Here is a 6,367-nt window from a genome sequence, read left to right as displayed (position 1 = left end):
TAATAGTTTGTCTCAAACAGCTAGATAAGTTTTCAAATAATATAGTAAAAGCTAAAACCAATGCAGAATTAAAATGGGCTCTAAATTCTGTTTTCAACTGGTACTTAGAATGTATTTATGAGGTAGGATCCTTTGCTTGAAAGAATCCACAGAAAAGCCCATTAACTTGGCAGTTTCACGCATAAAGATATGAATAACTTCTGCCTTAAATTTGGCAGCCTGCCCTGGTTTGGGTCAGATTTTAGTCTTGAACACAAAGAGTATTTGACTAAGCAAAGAAACACCTCAATCTAGTAGAAAACAACTTTTTGTAATGCTAAAATGTGTTAAATTTGCCTGAGGATATCAATTGATATCTCACTGATTTTGTTTTCATTGAAGTATGACATAACTGCTTTTCGGAGGGAGCTTTTGAAAGACGTTTTCAATTTCTCTCAATCCGTTGAGTCACCCAGAATGAATTGAAAATCCAGGGAGTGGGGATGCATTGCCTTAGTTTAGATAAGCTTTAATTGAATGGGTGCAATATCCAAATCTCTGTAAATTATAAGCTGGATAAAGACATTTCCTGATGAAGCTGATTAAGTATCTCAGTGCTTCGTTGTTATGGTCAGATTTTCAAATTTGACTTTACTCTTTTTTGGCATAATTCATTAAGAATCTTCCCAGCCAGGGTGCTTGTACACATTTGTGGTTCTATTTAGATCACTTAGGGACAGTCGTAAAAGTTTGGGATGTGTTGCCTTTGATGTAAGTAGTAGCTTGTTGCCAGAACATGAGCCATATGGTGCAGTCCCAAATACAACAGTGTTATCCAAAGAAAGTGTTTGCTTATTTCTTAGAGTTTCTGGCAAATTTATAGCGTTACTAATGAGTTTGGCACAATTGGATGGGAGCGTATATACGAAGGTCTTAATTGAGGACTCTAATTTATTCCATTTAGATATTTCTACTTAAGCCCTTCAAAGGCAAGGTGCTCTTAAAAAATACCTGCGGTGCTGGTACTCGCACTAGTACTTAATTTGGAAGGGTATCCTAGTTAAAAAAAATTTTTGACAAAAGTATTTTGCACAGCAGTTTATCCAAATATTTGGTCAACTTATTTTATATTCCTATGTTAGTTTTCTTGAATATGCAATTATTGTATATGCTAAAATAAGGATAAGGGATAGAGTTGAGTTTTCAGAGAACATGAAATACCGCAAATATTGGTTACCATACTAGGCTATTTTTCTGCAGAGTTGTTAGTACTTTTTGAGGAAGTTTAGAAGAAAACCTCACATATACCTTTAGTTTCAAAAATGGTAAAAAAGAGACTGCTAATCAGCCATTATTGACATTTTCACAGCTTATATAATTAAAGGGAGTGAAATAAGACTAATATTTTTTCACTTTAGATTTCATAATTAGACAAGTTGAATTAAGTTTAAAAAATCAGTTTGAAGTTTAAAGTTATTTTGACCACACAAGATTGTTCTCTTTAAAGATTTAAAATGCTTACAGCCTTTTATTTAAGCTAAAAACCTATTTACTTTGCAATTATTATCCTTTGATCCTAGTATTTAGTATCCAAATTAGTCTTTTTTTTTTTTTTTCTTAAAGGCATGCACTTAAGAGACCAATAATAGGTGATGCATGCAGGCAGCAGGATAGTGTTTCTTTCCATTATGTAGTTGCTTACACACAGTGTTGGAGCAGAGAAATGTTGTTAGTTTTTCAAATTATATGTTCATTTCACCACAAAGTGCCCATTTTTATATGCATTTGAGGATTATTTTTAAAATAAATTCATGTTGGAAAGTGATTTCAGTAATATAGTCAAAATATATTGTTTTGTTGGCATCTTGACAAGCATCTTGAGATTTCTCGGGTTTTTTATTTTACTGTATTCTTTACCACTGAAAATGGTTTAAAGTTCATTCTTTTTTGTTTATATATTTTTTTACCTAGGTGTTTACAATGTTGAGGCTTTCGGTCAGTTTTTGCTGCATTTTTTTTTTTTTTTTAATATTTTGGGATGGATGTCTGTGTGTTAATGTTTACCAGTTTTGGCTTTATTTTGTTTTGTTTTGGAAGAAATCTGCTAGTGTTATTAATGTTGTAAAATGTAATGGAAAATGTGTATGCTCAAAACTTCAGTAGGAACTTTTAAAGAAATTATTTGTGTAGCTTAGTAGGAGGTTCAGGTTAGTGACCATAAAATTAAGTTACGTGACATAAAAAACTTTCAAATGGTACAGTGTAAAGTTCTTGTAGCGTTATTTTTATGCTAAAGTAAGATATGTGAGTAATTTTAAGTACTTAATAAAAAGTTTAGTACTCTACAAATAGATTTTTTTAAAAATCTTTTGTTCAGATGTGGCTGTAAAGCAAAGATAATTGATTTCATTTCAGTGTTCAATTGCATTTTTAACTTTAGGTTGGTGGAAATAATTATTTGAGGACTGTGGTGGTGGGGTGGGAGAGAGTTTATTTACCAAAATAATAAGGTAATAAGGCTCTGGCACAAGTAAAGGTATCTTGGAGGAGGGCTGTAATACTGTGCTTGGAATAACAACATTCCGTCCAGCGTCTTAAATATTTTCATTCACTTCATCCTTTCATAACTGCCCTTATGATAATGTAGTCTAACCTATTAAGCAGCTTGGTCACCTTGCTATGAACCATATCATAGCAAGTCTCTAGCGTTGAGATTTCTTGAGCACCTAGTTTGTAACATACGCTTTTCCTATTCTCTTTAGTTTAAAATAATCCAGATTACTAATGCATTTCAGTGATGTTGAATTAGTCCACAATTTTAACCTTACCAAATTAAAAACAAATTTAAAAATCATGAAGATGAGTATTGCCCTCCACCCTCCCTTCAGAAAAAGTGTTAGTTGAACTTCCCTCAACTGCACAGAAAGCAAAGGGAATTTTTAGTAAATGTGTATTTCTTCTTTCAAACGTGTAGAATGTTTATTTCCATTCTACTGCCTCCAAAAGAGGCATTTTAGAAAGTGTTCAGTAGTGACTTCTGTTAAATGCCATTCATACTTTTACAATTTGTGTGTGTGTTAATCTTGCTTTAAACTTGAGTAGAAATTTGTACAGAATTGTCTAAGACCTTTGAGAAAAGAAAATGAAGCTGCAGTGATGAAAACCAAGTTGGTTTCAAAAAAGTTTAGTTAGACATTACTTGGCTGTTATATTTTCCTTTTAAAACTGCAATAATTTATATATTTGTATTGCTCTGCTTTGGAACTGTAACTACATATGCTTGTCTACTATTTTTAATTTTACAACAATAAAATAAATATTTTATTATCTGCTAGCTTCAGTGGATATTTTTGTGTCCGTATATTTTCTTTAAATTATTGACCTAAATGAAAAGTTTTGTTTTTCACGATTAGGGAGTCTATACTTAGAATTGTTATCTAACAATTTCTTAATTTTTTTGTGAGAATCTTTCTTTGATACTTAATATTCCCTCTGTCCCAAGAGTTCAGAAGCAGAAAATAAGATTCCTGTGGCTTTCTAGATGTCTATACAACTTTTTAATTTGGAGTGTACTTTACATACAATAAATACACAGATTTTAAGTGGGTTGTTTGAGTTTTAATAAGTGTATACAACTGTGTAACCATCCCCTCTTTGGGCCCCTTTCTAATCTCTTCACTCGCCATTTCCTTTCCACTGTTCTGATCTCTATCACCGTAATTTGCATTTGCCTGCCTTAGAACTTGACATAAATGTTATTCCACAGGATGTGCTCATTTGCTTCTGGCTTTTTTCACTCAGCCGGCTGCTCTGAAATTCATCTATATTAATGCAAGCGTCAGTAGTTCATTCCCTCTTTTCTAGCTGACTAGTCTTTTGTGTGTATTATAATTTGTTTATCCATTCATCCTGTTGATGGACTTTTGAGTTGTTTCCAGTTTAAGGTTATATGAATAAAGCTGTTGTGAATATTTTTAAGTTGGCTTTTAAAAGGGTATTAAAATAATAAAGTATTCAAAATTACTCATGGTTAGCACTATGAATCTGAATTTTTTTTAATTATCATTTTTCCCACAAATGACTTTTAAAGTAATTTATATACCTTGTGGTAATAATTTGAAACCAGGAAACAGTTGTTCAAGAGATAAGAGGGAGATTACAAAATAAGGGATGTTTGAGAATTGAAACATTTAATGGGTTGCAAAGAATATTGATCGTCCTTGAAGGCCTCTTCAAAGTCTAACAACAGTCTGAGACCACTTTTTGTTCTCCAGAAGAGGCAATGAAGATCAAGAGAGTCTGGTTTGGAGAAAGTACTGGAAAGAGCACCAGACCACAAATGAAGCTGTTCTCCTATTTAGCTTTAACTGCTTTGTGACGTTAAGGGAAATTAATCACTTAAACTTTTCTAAGCCTGAATTCACTAAGCTAGAGCCAACAGTTGGTAAAATGTAAGTCTTCTGCTTCATCATCTTTGTTCCTGCACAGGTTCTGAGCCTCCTTAAGAATTTTCAAAGTACTTGTAAAATGATTGGTTCGCCCTCATTTTTAAATGTCATTATAGGACCCAGAATTCTCTGTAGGTGTCTTAGAGACTGGTAAGGAGGTGTGAGTATGATGAATAGAAACGAGGGGGAGCTGCAGGCAGAACGCCTTTTAAATCATTTATATATTGGTGTTCTAAATTATTAATTAAAAGGTTTTAAAAGGTTTTATCTTTGGAATCTGATCTAGATGATGTCTTAGATCCCTTCTAAAGTTCCACACGACTTGCAAGTTTACATCAGTGGATTTTTCTTTGGGGGGGAGGGGCGGCATGTGCTCTGCATCTGAATCCCATTCCAGTGTTCAAATGGCACAGACCACTTCTTTTACCTGTGGAAGCAAAAACTTCACCCAACCTCCCTTGCAACTGGGACACTGCACCCTAATTGGCGAAGCAAAGAAACTGGGTAGGAGAGGATCCACGCTGAGAGCAGCAGCGTCTAACTATCACTAGGGGAAACATCTGGTATATCCAATGGGGACAACAGGTAAGCTCCTAGCATCTGGTGTTGAGTAGCCATTGCTCTGAGAATTTGGCCATGAACCTAGTAGCTGAAGAATCACCTCTGTCGCTGCCTGGTTTCCAAGCTTCCTGGGCAATCTCTACCCATTGAATAAATTCCTTTTCCGCCTAAATCAACCAGTTGCCTTCTCTGGCTTGCAACTGAGAACCCTGTGACACCTCATTTCAGTGCTCTCCCGCTCTGAGATCTTACAGAACTGGTTTCTAAAAGTGAACTGCTGAGAGCCACCACATAGCGGAACTATCCCTCAGGACCACATGGTCTGCCTTGGGTCAGCTGAAACTGATGCAAAGGTTCTAAAGAGAAATTAAATCGTTTGGTAATGTAGATGTCTGTTTTCCTGTTAAAAGTGTTCATTGTTCATAGGTGGGGTGACTTTGGAGCACTTTTCTCTGTCCTCCACGAATTAACTGTTAAGTGCTCACAGTTTGTATCTACCAGCATCTTGCAGGAAGTGATCTAATACAAACCAGTGATGGTCATAACTTTAGCTCTGAGCTTGGCCTGTGTTCTCCCTGGTCATACTAAATGACCCCAACACAGTAAGCATATGTTGAATGAAGGAGCGAATAAGACTTCAGAGGCAGCACCAGGACTGCATGTTCTCTCTGTCAGTAGCTACAAAAAAAAAAAAAATGCCTAAGGCCCTCATCCAGTGACTGAATACTGCACATTCTCTTCACATACCCCACTCTCCACAACATTTCTGTGACTCTATTTTAGGCCTTTGATGACTAGTACTTATTCTGTCTCTGTTTCTCCTCCAAACCAGTAGTTCTCTAACTTTGAGCTTCATGACACATACGTCACGTGGCTGCACATCCAAAGCCTCTGAATCAGTAGATCAGGGTGGGACCCAAGAATTTCATCTAATGAATGCCCAGTTGATGCTGGCCCTGCTGCCCTGCACAGCACTTTGCAAACCGCTGCTCCAAACCATCCACTGCCCCAGCGTTTACTTCCCAAAAGATGTGATATTACTATTGTACTTCCTTCCTCAGACTCTTACAGATTACCACTGCCTAGAGAATAAAAATCAATCCTCACAGCTCAGCATTAAAAGCCTTCACCATTTGGTTCCCACCTATTTTCCATTTTAATTATTTCATCAAATTGAGATTGTGTTCCAGGAACTCTTAACAAACCCTGTAGGCTTTGGGTCTAAGAGATATAAAAGCCAACAGAGCTATATTGGCCAACTGAAAAGGATTCTGCCCAGCAATTAAAGGAGGATTGAAAAAGGTCCACTGGATTTAGCAACTAGGAATTCAATGAGAATAGTTTTACTGGACCTATGGGAGCAAAAGTAGATCATAATG

Source organism: Eschrichtius robustus, chromosome 6 (genome assembly GCF_028021215.1).
Source record: "Eschrichtius robustus isolate mEscRob2 chromosome 6, mEscRob2.pri, whole genome shotgun sequence".
In the NCBI taxonomy this organism is placed as follows: Eukaryota; Metazoa; Chordata; class Mammalia; order Artiodactyla; family Eschrichtiidae; genus Eschrichtius; species Eschrichtius robustus.
This window is presented reverse-complemented; position numbering follows the sequence as displayed.